Source organism: Coregonus clupeaformis, unplaced genomic scaffold (assembly GCF_020615455.1).
Source record: "Coregonus clupeaformis isolate EN_2021a unplaced genomic scaffold, ASM2061545v1 scaf3413, whole genome shotgun sequence".
NCBI classification, from domain to species: Eukaryota; Metazoa; Chordata; class Actinopteri; order Salmoniformes; family Salmonidae; genus Coregonus; species Coregonus clupeaformis.
In genome coordinates this window covers 12,293-30,765 of record NW_025536867.1, presented here as the reverse complement: position 1 = coordinate 30,765, position 18,473 = coordinate 12,293, and the positions used below count along the sequence as shown (strand labels likewise).

The window sequence follows — 18,473 nt, the reverse complement described above, 5'->3', positions numbered from 1 at the left end:
CTCTCTCCCACCATGCCATCTGACTACCCATCTCTCTCCCCATACCATCTCTACCCTCCCATCTTGTCATCCCATCTCTCTTCTGCTACCATCTCTCTCCCACCATGCCATCTACTACCATCTCTCTCTGCTCATCTATACCCATCTCTCTCCACCATGCCTCTACCTTCTCTCTCCCACCATCATTCTGATCCATCTCTCCTCCACCATGCCATCTACTAATTATCTCTCTCACCATACATCTGATTTACCCATCTCTCTCCACCATGCCATCTTCTGCTAATACCCATCTCTCTCCCCATGCTGCATCTGACTACCATCTCTCTCCACCCATGCCATCTGATCTTTATCTCTCTCTACCATCCCATCTACTTGACCCATTCTCTCCACCATCCATCTGTACCTCTCTCCCCCATTCTTACCATCTCTCTCCATCCATCTCCATCCTCCCATCTCCATCACTGGACCATCTCTCTCCACCATGCCATCTATCCCATCTCTCTCCACTCTCTGTCTGATCGTCATCTCTCTCTCCACCATCCATCTACTGTTCCATCTCTCTTTCCTCCCTTGCCATCTGACTGCACCACCATCTGACTGTATCCATCTCTCTCCACCTATCCATCACTACCCATCTCTCTCCCCCATCCCATCTACTTAATGACCCATCTCTCTCCCACCATTGCATCTGACTCTAATACCCATCTCTCTCCAACCATGCCATCTGCTGTAATGGACCCATCTCTCTCTTCCACCATGCCATCTGACCTGACCCATCTCTCTCCTATGCCATCTGATCTCGTATATCTCTCCTTCCACCTCCATCTGACTACCATCTCTCTCCACCATCATCTGCTACCCATCTCTCTCCTATCATCTATCCCATCTCTCTCCACCATGCCATCTGACTGACCATCTCTCTCCACCATTGATCCTGGACCATCTCTCTCCCACCATCATCTTGTATCCATCTCTCTCCACCATGCCATCTGACTGACCCATCTCTCCCTGATCTACTTAATGACCCATCTCCTCCACATCCATCTGACTTTCCCATCTCTCTCCACCATTCTCTACCCATCTCTCTCATCCATCTACTACCCATCTCTCTCCACCATCCATCTGTGTTGGATCCATTCTCTCCCCTCCATCTACTTAATACCCATCTCTCTCCCTCCATCTACCCATCTCTCTCCACCATGCCATCTGCTGACCATCTCTCTCCACCATGCCATCTGCTTATCCCATCTCTCCTCTCATATCCATCATACTTCCCATCTCCTCTCCTCCATGCCATCTGACACTTCCCATCTCTCTCCCCCATGCCATCTCTGACCCATCTCTCTCTCTCCACCATGCCATCTGACTGTAATGACCCATCTCTCTCCACCATGCCATCTGACTTAATACCCATCTCTCTCCACCATGCCATCTGACTAACCCATCTCTCTCCCCCATGCCATCTGACTACCCATCTCTCTCCTCCATGCCATCTGACTACCCATCTCTCTCACCTCCATTTACTACCCATCTCTCTCCACCATGCCATCTACTGTAATACCATCTCTCTACCATGCCATCTGACTACCCATCTCTCTCCACCATGCCATCTGACTGTAATGGACCCATCTCTCTCCACCCTGCCATCTGACTGTAATGACCCATCTCTCTCCCCACCATGCCATCTGACTGGACCCATCTCTCTCCACCATCTCTACTGACCATCTCTCCCACCATCCATCTACTTAATGACCCATCTCTCTCCACCATCCATCTGACTGTAATGACCCATCTCTCTCCACCATGCCATCTACTTAATACCCATCTCTCTCCCCCATGCCATCTACTTAATACCCATCTCTCTCCCCATGCCATCTGACTGTCAATTCTCTCTCCTAGGCAAGGGTGAGTTTTCATCCCATCACTTTCACCTCTCCAATGCTCTCAGATAAATGCCTATGTCTAGGGACAGTGGTGTAGAGTCTGGTCCTCACCTGGAGTGTTGCAACAATAGAGCATAGGCCAGGTCCTGCTCTAGCTCCACACTGCCTTGTCCACAGATTCACTCTCACGTTGGTCTCTAGGTAGTGACCCAGAGCCAGCGCCTACAGCAACCAGATTACTATAGCACCATCATTTCGTTATTATACATCAAATTATTATCATATCATCTCATCCATCCCACCTACCCATCCATCTGCCCACCCACCCCATCCATCCTCCTCCATCCATCCATCCACCCATCCACCCCCATCACCACCCCCACCATCATCATCATCATCATTCGTTGTTATCCTCCATCCCTCCATGACTCATGTTAAATTAGTAACTAACTCACACGCTGGCCAATACCCGTAAGGTCAGCCTCAAAGATGCTGATCTCCTGTCCTCCGTGGCAGAACACCTCTTTCGAACTTGGTAGGTAGTGGGACCCAGCCTCTTCTTCTGTCTGGGGTTCATCCTTACTTTGCATCTTTCATCTTCCTCCTCCTGTCTTCCCTTCACGATCACAGTTTCCTCCTCGCTTTCTTTCACTGTGTGTCCCTTTTCATCTTCCTCATCATCGTCCCTCCTCCTCCTCCTCTTCTTTCATAAAATCAGTTTCCTTCTCATCTTTTGTGAGGTGTGCATAACGGATCCATAGAAATCTGAAAAATGATTTTTCCTTCAGCTGCACTGAGTCTACAGCAGTACTGAAGTTGAAATGTCAGGTTGGCTCCTCATTTTACAGTCAGCACTCTCTTCAGGCTCAGTCTCTCCCACACGTTTAAACCCAATCCAACACTTTGTTTTTATCTCTCTCCTCCCTCCCTCCCTCCAACTTCACCCCTCCCGAACCATGTTTTAACAACATATTTTCCCCACTAACAGCCTGTCAAAAGCTGATGTACTGTAATAAACCCTACCCCATTAATCCCTTCCACCTCTCCCACATCCCCATATGACTCTACCCTGTTAATCCCTTTCCACCTCTCTCCCCATCCCCATATACTCTTACCCCGTTACCCCTTCCACCTCTCTACCATCCCCATGGACTGCCTCACAGTGGGGTTGACAAGACAAAACCTTAATCCCCTTCCACCTCTCTACCATCCCCATATGACTCCTCACAGTCGGGGTTGACAGAGGACAAAACACCCGTTAACCCCCTTCCACCTCTCTACCATCCCCATATGGACTGCTGACCCTGTTAGATCCCCTTCCACCTCTCTACCATCCCCATATGGACTGCTGACCCTGTTAGACCCCTTCCACCTCTCTACCATCCCCATATGGACTGCCTCACAGTGGGGTTGACAAGAGAGCAGAAACAGCCCCGTTAGACCCCCTTCCACCTCTCTACCATCCCCATATGACTGCCTCACAGTGGGGTTGACAAGAGCAACAGCTTGGCTCACTTTTAAATCCTTTATTTCCCACATTTACATTTTAGTCATTTTAGTAGACGCTCTTATCCAGAGTGACTTACAGTTAGTAGTCGTACATATTATATATTTTTTTCATACTTTATCTATCAAACCCATCACCTACCTACTGCAGTCTTTGTATTTCCTTGGTCTGGTTTTGGGCGTCAACCCTCCACTTTTCTATCTTGGTTTTCCATCTCGTATGAATTAATAAATATTTTTCTCTTCTTCTTGTTGAATCGTTCTAACTGCATCTTGGGTCTCAGTCGAGGTTTTAACTTTAGTCAGATCAGAATCCTGCTGACCATCCCATCCACCCCCATTACGCTTATTTAATACCATCTAAACAACACACAACACTTTAATTTAAACAAACAATATTAAATCACCATAAACTTTCAACTCCATCTCCCTGATGCATTGAATAGATATTATTTCTTAAATATTTTATTTTAATTGGTTTTAAGTCATGGAAGCAACTGAGGACACTAAAAATGAACCACCTCCCTCCAAATGAAGGGTAGATTTTGGCAATGGCGGGTAAAGAGTGTTTATTCCTCCAGTCACATTGGCAGGTGGTTAGGAGTCGTTAGGTCTCCTCTTGCCACATTCCACTCTTAATTAAAAATAAAGTTAAAAGTTCATAAGCACATTTATAGCAAAATAAACGTCCAGTGCTGTTTTCAAATTATTTCTCCTTTTTTTGTTTTCATAGCTGGTGATCACACAACTATATCTTTCGTGCACACACTGGCTGGCTGGTGGGCTGTGGTGAGTGCTGCCACCATCAAGCGTTGCTATAATTTATTTAAAGTGTTTCTTGGCAATTTACATTGTTTTGTTCTCAAGCTGGGTTGTTCTTCGCGTTTCCAGTTTGCTCCAACAAACTAGGTTGTTCTTCACGTTTTCAGTTTGCTCCAACAAGCTAGGTTGTTCTTCACGTTTCAGTTTGCTCCAACCATCTAGGTTGTTTTCCAGCGTTTCAGTTTGCTCCAACTTAGGTTGTTCTTCACGTTTCGTTTGCTCCAGCAAGCTAGGTTACTTACAAGCGAACATTTAACCCCACCTCTTTAGGAATACCTGGGATGGATAATGTAGTCCTTCTACACCCCTAATGGGCATATTACAGTGAATGTGGAGCATTATTAATTTTTATTGTGGGACCTTATTTGGTGATGCCAGTACAGAAGTTTGGGATTTTTTTGGTTTGCATTTTTATTTTCTTGGTAGTACAAAATTGGCCCAATCATGATTATGTTACATTTCCAGCACAGTGGTGCGACATCACTGAGGTTTTTTGAGGACCTCCATGATGTCATAGAAGAAAAACTCCGCCCTCTCTTTTTCTCTCTCTGTCATCCTTTAACCCTCCCTCCATTTCTGACCTCGTGAGAACTAACTGTCTGTTAGGGCTGGGGTCAATTAGAGTTGAAGGTTCAGTAGTGATTTGAATATTCAAAACACTAGCACTATCGGATTTATCTGAGTTGCAGGTGTATGTGAATAATGCCTTATTTATGATGCGTATTATATTTTATTAAAGCTTTCATGTCAGCCTATTGGTTCTCCATCAGAAAAAAGCTCAGCCCTCTTGGCCTTTTTCAGAGTAAAATAATTTTCCCTTTTGGCGGACTGCACCCTTCAAAACTGTTGTTGGAATGAAAGAAGGGGGAGGAGGAGAATGTGAGGGGGAGAGAAGGAGAGGAGAGGGGGGGGGGGAGGGGGGAGAGAGGGGGGGAGAGGTGAAGGTAGGAGGAGGGAAAGGCCCTGATATACAATTTGTTTTTTACAGCCATAGTGCAAAAGCAAAGTCAAATCACAATCTTGATAACCTTTTTTTTAATATTTTTATTTATTTTTACTTTTTCACATAAATCTTCAGCGCTATCGTTCCCTTATATAAACAGCTCACAAACTTTATCTAACATCACCACTGCTACTAAAAATGCCAAATCCAAATCACCTTTACGTCAAACCAAATAATTCCTCTCCTCTCTCCCCCTCCTGTCACATATCCTCCTCTCCTCTCCTCCTCTTCTCCTCTCTTCTCCTCCTCTTCTCCTCTCTCTCTCCTCTTCTTCTGTCTCGTCTCCTCTTCTCCTCTCTTCTCTCTTTATATATACATCCTCGTCTCCTCCTCTCCTCTCTTCTCTCTCCTCTTCTCCTCTCTTCTCTTCTCAATATCTCTCTTCTCCTCCTCTTCTCTCTTCTCCTCCTCCTCTCTTCTCATCCTCCTCTCTTCTCCTCCTCCTCTCCTCTCTCCTCCTCCTCTCTTCTCATCCTCCTCCCTTCTCCTCCTCCTCTCCTCTCTTCTCCTCCTCCTCTCTTCTCATCCTCTTCTCCTCTCGTCTCGTCTCCTCTTCTCCTCTCTTCTCTTCTCGTATCGTCTCGTCTCCTCCTCTCCTCTCTTCTCCTCCTCTTCTCCTCTCTTCTCTTCTCGTATCGTCTCGTCTCCTCCTCTCCTCTCTTCTCCTCCTCCTCTCTTCTCATCCTCCTCTCTTCTCCTCCTCCTCTCCTCTCTCCTCCTCCTCTCTTCTCATCCTCCTCTCTTCTCCTCCTCCTCTCCTCTCTTCTCCTCCTCCTCTCTTCTCATCCTCCTCTCTTCTCCTTCTCCTCTCCTCTCTCCTCCTCCTCTCTTCTTTTCTCTTCTCTCTTCTCCTCCTCCTCTCGCCTCCTCCTCACTTCTCCTCCTCCTCCCCTCTCTTCTCTTCCTCTGCTCTCTTCTCCTCCACTCCTCTCTTCTCTCCCCTCTCTCTTCTCTCCCCTCTCCCTTCTCTCCCCTCTCTCTTCTTTCCCCTCTCCTCTCTCTCTCTTCTTTCGCCTCTCCTCTCTCTCTTTTTTTCTCCCCTCTCCTCTCTCTTTTCTCCCCTCTCTCTTCTCTCCCCTCCTCTCTCTATCTTCCCCTTCCCTCTCCTCTCTCTCTCTCTCCCCTCTCCCCTCTCTCTCCCTCTCTCTCTTCTCTCCCTCTCACTCTCTCTCTTACTCTCCCCTCTCCTCTCTCTCTTCTCTCCCCTCTCCTCTCTCCCTTCTCTCCCCTCTCTCTTCTTTCCCCTCTCTTCACTCTCTTATCTCCCCTCTCCTCTCCTCTCCTCTCTCTCTTCTCCCCTCTCTCTCCTCTCCTCTCTCTCCTTTCCCCTCTCCTCTCTCTCTTTTCTCCCCTCTCTCTTCTCTTCCCTCCTCTCTCTCTCTTCACTTCCCTCTCCTCTCTCTCTTCTCCCCTCTCCCCTCTCTCTCCTCTCTCTCTTCTCTCCCCTGTCCCCATCCTCTCTTCTCCTCTCTTCTCCTCCTCTTCTCCTCTCTTCTCTTCTCGTATCGTCTCGTCTCCTCCTCTCCTCTCTTCTCCTCCTCCTCTCTTCTTTTCTCTTCTCTCTTCTCCTCCTCCTCTCCTCTCGCCTCCTCCTCACTTCTCCTCCTCCACTCCTCTCTTCTCTCCCCTCTCCTCTCTCTTCTCTCCCCTCTCCCTTCTCTCCCCTCTCTCTTCTTTCCCCTCTCCTCTCTCTCTTCTTTCCCCTCCCCTCTCTTCTCTTCCTCTGCTCTCTTCTCCTCCTCCACTCCTCTCTTCTCTCCCCTCTCTCTTATCTCCCCTCTCCCTTCTCTCATCTCTCTCTTCTTTCCCCTCACCACTCTCTCTCTTCTTTCCCTCCCCTCTCTCTCTTTTTTTCTCCCCTCTCCTCTCTCTTTTCTCCCCTCTCTCTTCTCTCCCCTCTCTCTTCTCTTCCCTCCTCTCTCTCTCTCTCTTCACTTCCCTCTCCTCTCTCTCTTCTCTTCTCTTCCCTCCTCTCTCTCTCTCTCTTCACTTCCCTCTCCTCTCTCTCTTCTCCCCTCTCCCTCTCTCTCTTCTCTCCCCTCTCCTCTCTCTCTTCTCTCCCCTCTCCATTCTCTCCCCTCTCTCTTCTTTCCCCTCTCTTCACTCTCTTATCTCCCCTCTCCTCTCCTCTCTCCTCTCTCTCTTTTCTCCCCTCTCCTCTCTCTTTTCTCCCCTCTCTCTTCTCTCCCCTCTCTCTTCTCTTCCCTCCTCTCTCTCTCTCTTCACTTCCCTCTCCTCTCTCTGTTCTCTTCCCTCCTCTCTCTCTCTCTTCACTCCCCTCTCCCCTCTCTCTCCTCCCCTCTCTCCCCTCTCCTCTCTCTCTTCTCCCTCTCCCCTCTCTCTCCTCTCCCCTCTCTCTCTCTCTCCTCTCCACTCTCTCTTCTCTCCCCTCTCACCTCTCTCCTCTCTCTCTCTCTCTCTCTCTCTCTCTCCCCTCTCCCTCTCTCTCTTCTCTCCCCCCTCTCCTCTCCCCCCTCTCCCCCTCTCCTCTCTCCCCTCTCCCTCTTCTCCCCCCTCTCCTCTCTCCTCTCTCTCTTCTCTCCCCTCCTCTCTCTCTTCTCTCCTCTCCTCTCTCCCCTCTCTTCTCTCCCCTCTCTCTCTCTCTCCTCTCTCTCCTCTCCCCCCTCTCCTCTCCCCTCTCTTCTCTCCCCTCTCTCCCCTCTCCTCTTGTCCTCCTCACATTCATCTCCTATTTTATTTTCTCACCCCACCTCACTTTAGACTCCATCCATCTATTCTATTGTCCTGTTCTTCCAGAAATACTGAAAGTCATGTTTACGACTGGGTGTGGTGAGAGAGAGAGGCTTCACCTTCACAAAGAAAGGCATGCTAGTAATTCACCCTCTCCCCCCTTCTCTCCTCCTCTCATCCCCTCATCTCCTCACAAAGGAGTGCTGCTGGTCCTACTGCATATCTCTCCTCCAATACTTCAGCCTTAAGACATTGACCCATCACCCCTCCTCCTCTCATCTCCTCCTTCCCTCTCCTCTTCCCCCCTCTCCTAACAACACAACCCTGGTCCTACTACATATCTCCCCTCCAGCCCTTCAGCCTTAAGACATTGACCTTTCACCCCACCTGTAATAGAATGAATAGAATGAGACGTTGAGAATTAGAATGACAGACATTCCTGTTCCATTTCAACGTTCCGCTGGCTGGACTGGACCAGCAGCCTTACAGGGTGTGATGCTAGGAATGTCTCTTTTATTGATGCTTAATAGAATCCTGGATAATACAAGTTATATGACGTTTTCTTTCATAGGTCCATTATGTAGTTTGCTGTACGACTGGTCTCATTTCAGATAGTCAAGTTATAGATCTGTCATTCCCATGGAAAGTGAGTCTGATAAGTAGTTGACCTGCCCTATGTGCAATATGGTTTATTTTTAACTTAAGCTTCAAACACCTGAATATTTTTTGGTTATTGAAAATATATTTTACAGCGGTTTAGATGGTACAACGATTCTCTACACTCTCCATTGCTTGTTTTGTCACATCAACTGAAATCAAGAGGATATTTTTAGAATCTTAAAAACCAATGGAAATGGAACCAGAAATGGCAGAGCTAAATTAGACAAACAGTATAACGCCTTCTGGAGAGACTATTTATGTGTTGCTCAGTTTACTAAACTCTAGTTAAGTAATTACCTCCTTATAAAGTTTCAAATTAAATCACACTGTGAGATTGAGGTTTATGGTATTTTTGGCACTTTGCACAATCCTTTTGCACCTACGATTATGTAAAAACCTACTACAAACCTCCGCTAACATTAGCCACCGTAGCTAAGAATCATTGGGAGTGGTGGGACATGCTGTGTCTGATGAAAAAAAGAAGGATAAATCACCCTCTCCTCCTCTCCTCTCCTCTCCTCTCCTCTCCCTCTCCTCTCCTCTCCTCTCCTCTCCTCTCCTCTCCTCTCCTCTCCTCTCCTCTCCTCTCCTCCTCCCCTCTCCCTCTCCTCTCCTCTCCTCTCCTATTTTTGCATTTTCAACGGTCTTAAGGGTGCTGGAAATTATTGTCTTGTAAATGCAAAGACCACGACACGCTGGGAAAAAAACCAAGTAGATTCTTTTTTAAAAATTGATTGTAAAATGAGGTTACAAACAGCAACAGAAGACAGTGTAATACATGTGCTCAATTACATGGATAGCGTTCCAAATCACACCCTCCTCTCTTTATAGTGCACTACTTTTGACCAAAGTCATATGGGCCCTGTTCAAAAGTAGTGCACTATATCCTAGGGATAGGAGCCATTTGGGACATAGCCTTGGTAGGCCCCTAAGGGGTGAAGTGGCCCATCTCTGATGCAGTGGTTTGGGGTGAATACAGTTCAGAATGAACTAATAGACAGACAGCAGGGTTGGCAGTTAATTAAAATGAAAGTTTAAAATTCCAGCGCTAGCTAGCTAAAGTTATACAGAATCTAAAGTCTATCTGGTGACATCACAATGATGATGAAACGTTTTCCTACTCATTATTTGACTCCTTCTGAAATGTCATCGTGTTTCCAAGCCACTATAATGCACTTTAGACTAAGTCTTCATCAGCACCAATTAGGTAGAATTAAGTACAACATTCAGTTAGACACCAGTGCTCAAGATAATCTCCACAACCATATTGTGACCCAACATTTGTTACAAAAGTAGTTCCATTTTTAAATATAAATGACTACCTTCACTTTGAATTAGACCCAACCCTGTCCAACAGGTAGCTATCGGACAGGTCCAGCAGGTGTTGGGCTGGACAGAAAGAGATAGAGGCAGGGTCTGACTGGACTGGTCCTTAAAAGGGAGAGGAGGGAGAGGTAGAACTCAACTCACAGGCAGATTTCAGAAAGTGAGATTTCAACATCTGTTCATCTAATACTGTATGTGTCTGCATCCCAAATATCACTCTATTCCTATGTAGTGCTCTACTTTTGACCAGAGCCCATAGTGAATATGTGGCCCTGGACAAATGTAGGGAACTTGTTTTGAAGGATCGTGCCAATTCCACAAACTCCCAATTACCCTCTGGACACGCCCCTCTCCTGCTAACTCACCACACCTGAACTCACTCTGCCAATCACCAATTCCTCTCCCATTCTTCTGGTATATAAGCAACTCACAGGCAGGACAGAGAGAGAGAGACCCAGTGAAGACCTTTGAAGAGCTCTGAAGAAGTGAAGCTACAACTGAAGATTTGTGAAGGTGAGATTTTAACATCTGTGCATTTAAAACTGTATCTGTCTGCATCCCAAATAGCACCCTTTTTCCTTTTTGTAGTGTGCTACCTTTGACCAGAGCCCATATTACCTTTGTGGCCGTGGGCTATTCCCTATGTATAGTACTGTGGATTCCTGGTCAAATGTAGTGCACTACATAGGGAATAAGGTAACATTTGGAAAGCATACATATTCCTGTGTACTAGGTTAATCTATTGTATGTCGGTGGAAGATGATAGCTGGTATTCCTTAGCCCTTCATTGGTAAAATCTAATGTGATAGTACATCTGATAAGTGGAATGGCTGAGGGTACTTGAGGAAAGGTTAGGGGGAACACTGCACTGCATTTCAGTCATTTACAGACGCTCTTATCCAGAGCGACTTACAGTTAGTGAGTGCATACATTTTTCATACTGGCCCCCATTGGAATTGAACCCACAACCCTGGCGTTGCAAGCGCCATGTTCTACCAACTGAGCTACAGGAGGCCCTACACTCTGAAGTATTCACTGAATTGGTCTTGACTGATTCTCGCTCTCTTTGTCTGTTTGTGTGTCTCTCTCTCCCTCTCTCAGGAGACTATCACCATGGCCATGTTGACCATTCTTCTGCTTCTCAGCGCTGCCTTTGCTTTGGGAGACGCAGGTACGAGAGTCCACCTCAAACTTTACATTATTCATTCTTTCTGTATTTTAAATGTAGCAGAGGTGTGTGTTTGTTTGTGTGTTGACTGATATAAAAATAATATTGAGTAATTATTTATGATGCAAGGTGATTTGTCAGTCTCTCCTTTTAAAGTCGGTAGTCTTCTCCTTACAGATGGACTTGGACCAGTGAAACCATGTCGCTCAGGCTGGACCAATTATGGATCACGCTGCTTCATGTTTATCAAGACAGCAAGGACATGGGCAGAAGCAAAGGTACTGTATCATGCTTACCTTCTACTGTGAATTTAAAGGGTGAAGTTCAATTAAAATCAACTCGCTTTCTTGGATTGACGTTAACGTGGCCGTTGGCTTCTTTTTTTAACAGGCACTGCATGCCTCATGTAAATGACTGAACCTCCCCTTTAAGTTATTGTTTAATTGGGATGTTCTATAAGTTTGGAATATTTATTTCATGTATGGAGTCAGGACACCTGTATAATGGAACCCAAAGGACAAGGGTCAAGACAGAGATTAAACTAACACCTCTAAGAGCCTGTTGAAAAGAGCATTAGTTGCGACGGACAATATTTGATAGTGTGAGTCCAGGAAACAAATTCTCACAAAGACTGGACAACTTGACTAATACTTACATTATGAAACGCTTTTGTCCCTCTCTGCTGCTTTCTCTAGCGGCATTGTATTTCCCTTGGAGCAAACCCTGGCGTCTGTGCATAGCTCTGAGGAGCACGCAATTTCTACAGGGGGTGGTGTTTTCCGGGACTGGTGAATTCCTCCTACCTGGATTGGAGGGTTTGAAGATCCTAAAGAAATACTGGTAAAGGTACCCAATTATCATGACTTGAGTCACAGCTAAGATACCTTAATAGAAAATGACTCAAGTGAAAGTCACCCAGTAAAATTCTACATGGTAGGATTAAAAGTAACCAAAACAGTGGTTTCAAACCTTCATCGAAGTTTTTGGCCGGAGGGGAGTTTTTCTTGTTCTCCCGCGAATCTGTGTTTGAAACTGTTGAAGATGTCATCGGGTATACTTTTTAGCTTCCTATTTTTTCTACAAAACGTGAAATGCGCTGTTTTTCACACATGTTGACATATGTACCATGTAGAAATTCAGAATTTGTGTTTAGTGAGTCCGCCAGCTCAGAAGCCGTAGGAATGACGGCGCATTCTCTTGATACAGTCGCTAGTGAACGCTACACACCCTTGCACAGTCTTCACATTTTGCTGCCTTAAATTTAAATCTAAAAAGAGATTACATTGGATTTCTTTCCTTCCCATCTACATGATCAAATTTAAATAAATATTATACAACATTTTCAAAATCAATAATGTATATATATTTTTCATTGATTGCATGTCTTCACACACCTGAGTTAATACTTAATGGAAGCACATATTGTAGGATAGATAGATCAGTATTCACTAACACACGGGGTATAGTGGGCTAGTATTGTAGGATAGATAGATCAGTATTCACTAACACAGTGGGTTTTAGTGGAATAGTATTGGATCTAGAACCTACAAAACAGTTCTTTGGCTGTCCCCAGAGGAGAACCCTTTGAATAACCTTTTTTTCCAAAAGGGTTCTACCCTGGAACCAAAAAGGGTTCTCCTATGGGGACAGCCAGGGAACACTTTTGGAAACCCATTTTCAAGAGAGTGTAGATAGCTCAGTATCCACTGACACAGTGGGATTTCTTTCATTCTGAGACCTCACTTCTTCCCCACAGGACAGGCTATGGTTCTGGAGTGATGGGTCCAAGTTTGATTACCAGGACTGGATTCAAGGAGAGCCCAATAACAATGGTGGCAGAGAGCCATGTATTGTGATGAACTTAAGAGGTACAGTAAGCCCACTATCATTCACTATCCAGTCATCAAATTAAACTTTATTCACAGCCCACTTCAACAAATAAGTCTGATACACACAACATCTGAGTTAATTTCTGTTCCGTGTTTCCTCTGAAGGTGAACAAGGCTGGAACGATCTAGCATGTGGAAACAGATTGCCCTCGGTGTGCTCCCGGAGAATCTTTTTTTAATCGGCAAAACATCAGATGAAACCAAAAATGCTACTCCATACTGTCAGCATCCTAACTGAAAACTTGTTATGGTAAAGTCAAATACTTTGTGGAGATTATTTGTTGCTGTAAAATGAGTATTAGTTATTTGTTGGTCATAAATGTTGAGTAATGATTTTGTGGTTTGTTGTCAATAAAACAGGTGTACACATTATGTTGTCTCATGAGTTGTTTTTAAACTGCAATAATTGTCCAATCCTTAGTCCGTAGCCTACCGTCCGTAGCCTACAGTCCGTAGCCTACCGTCCGTAGCCGACCCTCCGTAGCCGACCATCCGTAACCTACCGTCAGTAGCCGACCGTCAGTAGCCGACCGTCAGTAGCCGACCCTCCGTAGCCGACCCTCCGTAGCCTAATCTAGAACTCTGGGCTAATATCAACCCATGTAATACCAACAGACTCAATATATCCTTCACAATACTAAATGATTTTGTTGAATTATTTACACATAAGTAAATATATATGTAAAACTCCTGAGTGGCGCAGTGGTCTAAGGCACTGCATCGCAGTGCTAACTGTGCCACTAGAGATCCTGGTTCGAATCCAGGCTCTGTCGCAGCCGGCCGCGACCGGGAGACTCATGGGCGGCGCACAATTGGCCCAGCGTCGTCCAGGGTAGGGGAGGGAATGGCCGGGCAGGGATGTAGCTCAGTTGATAGAGCATGGCGTTTGAAACGCCAGGGTTGTGGGTTTGATTCCCACGGGGGGCCAGTATATAAAAAAAAAAAAAAATTCACTAACTGTAAGTCGCTCTGGATAAGAGCGTCTGCTAAATGACTAAAATGTAAATGTAAAACCAACTGGGCCCAGTAAAAGGAGAGCTCAAATAAAATGACAACTGTCTACCAATCTGTTTTACACACAGATACGAACTGGGCGGAACGAGTACATGTAAAACTATAATGATCACATTGTGTGATTGTAATGCCCTTTCCTTTATACTGTGCCTTCGGAAAGTATTCAGACTCCTTTACTTTTTCCACATTTTGTTACTTTACAGCCTTATTCTAAAATTGATTAAATCGTTTTTTCCCCCTCATCAATCTACAGACAATACCCCATAATGACAAAGCAAAAACAGGTTTTTATAAATGTATTACAAATAAAAAACTATCACATTTACATAAGTATTCAGACCCTTTACTCAGTACTTTGCTGAAGCACCTTTGGCAGCGATTACAGCCTTGAGTCTTCTTGGGTATGACGCTACAAGCTTGGCACACCAGTATTTGGGGAGTTTCTCCCATTCTTCTCTGAAGATCCTCTCAAGCTCTGTCAGGTTGGATGGGGAGAGTCCGCTGCTATTTTCAGGTCTCTTCAGAGATGTTAGATCGGGTTCAAGTCCGGGCTCTGGCTGGGCCACTCAAGGACATTCAGAGACACCTGCGTTGTCTTGGCTGTGTGCTTAGGGTCGTTGTCCTGTTGGAAGGTGAACCTTCGCTCCAGTCTGAGGTCCTGAGCGCTCTGGAGCAGATTTTCATCAAGGATCTCTCTGTACTTTGCTCCGTTCATCTTTGCCTCGATCCTGACTAGTCTCCCAGTCCCTGCTGCTGAAAAACATCCCCACAGCATGATGCTGCCACCACCATGCTTCACCGTAGGGATGGTGCCAGGTTTCCTCCAGACGTGATGCTTGTCATTCAGGCCAAAGAGTTCAATCTTGGTTAAATCAGACCAGAGAATCTTGTTTCTCATGGTCTGAGAGTCTTTAGGTGCCTTTTGGCAAACTCCAAGCGGGCTGTCGTGCCTTTTACTGAGGAGTGGCTTCCGTCTGGCCACTCTACCATAAAGGCCTGATTGGTGGAGTGCTGCAGAGATGGTTGTCCTTCTGGAAGGTTCTCCCATCTCCACAGAGGAACTCTAGAGCTCTGTCAGAGTGACCATAGGGTTCTTGGTCACCTCCCTGACCAAGGTACCTTCTCAGTTTGGCCGGGCGGCCATTTCTAGCAATAGTCTTGGTGGTTCCAAACTTCTTCCATTTAAGAATGATGGAGGCCACTGTGTTCTTGGGGACCTTCAATGCTGCAGACATTGTTTTGGTACCCTTCCCCAGATCTGTGCCTCGACACAATCCTGCCTAGGAGCTCTACGGACAATTCCTTCAACCTCATGGCTAGGTTTTTGCTTTGACATGCACTGTCAACTGTGGGACCTTTATATTGACAGGTGTGTGCCTTTCCAAATCATGTCCAATAAACTGAATTTAAAGCTGGTGGACTCCAATCAAGTTGTAGAAACATCTCAAGGATGATCAATGGAAACAGGATTCACCTGATCAAACAGTCTCATGGCAAAGGGTCTGAAGACTTTTTTTTTATTTTTATTTTTTTATACATTTGCAAAGATTTAAATACCTTTCGCTTTGGCATTATGGGGTATTGTGTGTAGATTGCTGAGGACATTTTATTTATTTAATCCATTTTAGAATAAAGCTGTAAAAAAATTAGGAAAAAGTCAAGGGGTCTGAACTATCCGAAGGCACTGTATTTTTTGGGGGGTATACTTTGAGCATCTGCCCCTCAACCTACAGGTGACAGAAGGGTAACTGTATTCTATTTTCTGATCTGTCAAGCTGTCTTCTGATTGGTTGTCATCTGTATGTCAGGCTAACCTGTCCTCTGATTGGTTGTCATCTGTCTGTCTGTCAGGCCAAGCTGGGCTCTGGTAGGCTGATGGGACCGAAGGGTGTGTCCGTGGATCAGAACGGTCATGTGATCATCGTTGACAACAAGGCATGCACCGTCTTCATCTTCCAGCCAACCGGCAAGCTCCTTACTAAGTTTGGTAGCCGCGCAACGGAGACAAACAGTTCGAGGTGATGGTGGTGGTGGTGATGGTGATGACGATGGTGATGATGACGATGGTGATGACGATGGTGATGGTGGTGATGAAGGCGTCATGATACTTCCATCTCCTCCTCTCTGCTCTCCTCTTTGCTCCACCTCTCCCTCCTCTCTCCACCTCCTCCCTCCTTTCTCCTAATCTCTTCCAACCAGGTCCTCATTTTGCAGCCGTCAACAACAACAATGAGATCATAGTGACAGACTTTCTCAACCACTCAGTCAAGGTAAGACTTCCACCCAATGTTCAGAAGGTCTGGTGGATCAACTAAATGCCTCAAACGTGACTTTCGTTAACCCAATAGAATGAATAGGAAAAAGTCCTGGTTCAATAAAAAAGTCCCCATTTCCCCTCCTCACTCCCTCCCTCCCAGGTGTTCACCCCAGAGGGAGAGCTGCTGTTGAAGTTTGGATCTAATGGAGAGGGCAACGGTCAGTTTAACGCTCCTACAGGCGTAGCCGACTGGGGCAACAGCCGTATACAGGTACAGTAATATAGATACTGTATATCATAAATCATGATTACGGATAATTCTGAATGAATGCGTGAACAATGAATCGCACAAATACCCGAAGACATGCTAACCTCTCACCATGACAATAACAGGGGAGGTTAGTACACTGCTCAAACAAATTAAGGGAACACTTAAACAACACAATGTAACTCCAAGTCAATCGCACTTCTGTGAAATCAAACTGTCCACTTAGGAAGCAACACTGATTGACAATAAATTTCACATGCTGTTGTGCAAATGGAATAGACAACAGGTGGAAATTATAGGCAATTAGCAAGACACCCCCAATAAAGAAGTGGTTCTGCAGGTGGTGACCACAGACCACTTCTCAGTTCCTATGCTTCCTGGCTGATGTTTTGGTCACTTTTGAATGCTGGCGGTGCTTTCACTCTAGTGGTAGCAATGTGCATGTGTCTGCTCAAACGGTCAGAAACAGACTCCATGAGGGTGGTATGAGGGCCCGACGTCCACAGGTGCTTACAGCCCAACACTGTGCAGGACGTTTGGCATTTGCCAGAGAACACCAAGATTGGCAAATTTGCCACTGGCGCCCTGTGCTCTTCACAGATGAAAGCAGGTTCACACTGAGCACATGTGACAGACGTGACAGAGTCTGGAGACGCCGTGGAGAACGTTCTGCTGCCTGCAACATCCTCCAGCATGACCGGTTTGGCGGTGGGTCAGTCATGGTGTGGGGTGGCATTTCTTTGGGGGGCCGCACAGCCCTCCATGTGCTCCCGGAGGTAGCCTGACTGCCATTAGGTACCGAGATGAGATCCTCAGACCCCTTGTGAGACCATATGCTGGTGCGGTTGGCCCTGGGTTCCTCCCTAATGCTAGACCTCATGTGGCTGGAGTGTGTCAGCAGTTCCTGCAAGAGGAAGGCATTGATGCTATGGACTGGCCCACCCGTTCCCCAGACCTGAATCCAATTGAGCACATCTGGAACATCATGTCTCGCTTCAATCCACCAACGCCACGTTGCACCACAGACTGTCCAGGAGTTGGCGGATGCTTTTAGTCCAGGTCTGGGAGGAGATCCCTCAGGAGACCATCTGCCACCTCATCAGGGAGCATGCCCAGGCGTTGTAGGGAGGTCATACAGGCACGTGGACGCCACACACACTACTGAGCCTCATTTTGACTTGTTTTAAGGACATTACATCAAAGTTGGATCAGCCTGTAGTGTGGTTTTCCACTTTAATTTTGAGGGTGACTCCAAATCCAGACCTCCATGGGTTGATACATTTGATTTCCATTGATAATTTTTGTGTGATTTTGTTGTCAGCACATTCAACTATGTAAAGAAAAAAGTATTTAATATGATTATTTCATTCATTCAGATCTAGGATGTGTTATTTTAGTGTTCCCTTTATTTTTTTGAGCAGTGTATTCATAACGGTCTTTGGTTTAGCCAACTTGGAGATGTGTGAAGCTAAAAGGCTAGCTAGCTTGCAGTGTTTAGCCAACGATATATTTATAACGGTCTGTGGTTTAGCCAACTTGGAGATGTGTGAAGCTAAAAGGATAGGTGGCTTCCAGTGTTCAGCCAACGATATATTTATAACACTTCAGCGAGTAGGCCTTCCTAATTGACCTGGCCCAGGTATCCTGGATGGATATAGATCTCATTCCGTCAGTAGAGGATGCCTGGTTGTTCTTTAAAAGTAATTTCCTCTCAATCTTAAATAGACATGCCCCCATTCAAAAATACAGAACTAAGAACAGATATAGCCCCTGGTTCTCCTCAGACTTGACTGCCCTTGACCAGCACAAAAAACATCCTGTGGCGTACTGCATTAGCATCAAATAGCCCCCGCGATATGCAACTTTTCAGGGAAGTTAGGAACCAATATACACAAGCAGTTAGGAAAGCAAAGGCTAACTTTTTCAAACAGAAATTTGCATCCTGTAGCACTAACTCCAAAAAGTTTTGGGACACTGTAAAGTCCA

The 18,473-nt window shown here is 45.8% G+C and overlaps 1 long non-coding RNA gene across 2 annotated transcripts; it reads left to right on the top strand.

Moving 5' to 3' along the window:
- The first annotated feature begins 10,211 nt into the window (after nt 1-10,211).
- LOC123489889 lies at nt 10,212-13,320 on the top strand. Of its 2 annotated transcripts, none has more exons than XR_006660732.1 (6): nt 10,212-10,404; nt 10,993-11,062; nt 11,237-11,337; nt 11,755-11,905; nt 12,816-12,927; nt 13,054-13,320. It is a non-coding gene; the product is annotated as an uncharacterized LOC123489889 (long non-coding RNA). The 2 variants fall into 2 exon arrangements; XR_006660731.1 differs by having other exon boundaries at nt 10,216-10,404; nt 11,755-11,899.
- Nucleotides 13,321-18,473: the final 5,153 nt, after the last annotated feature.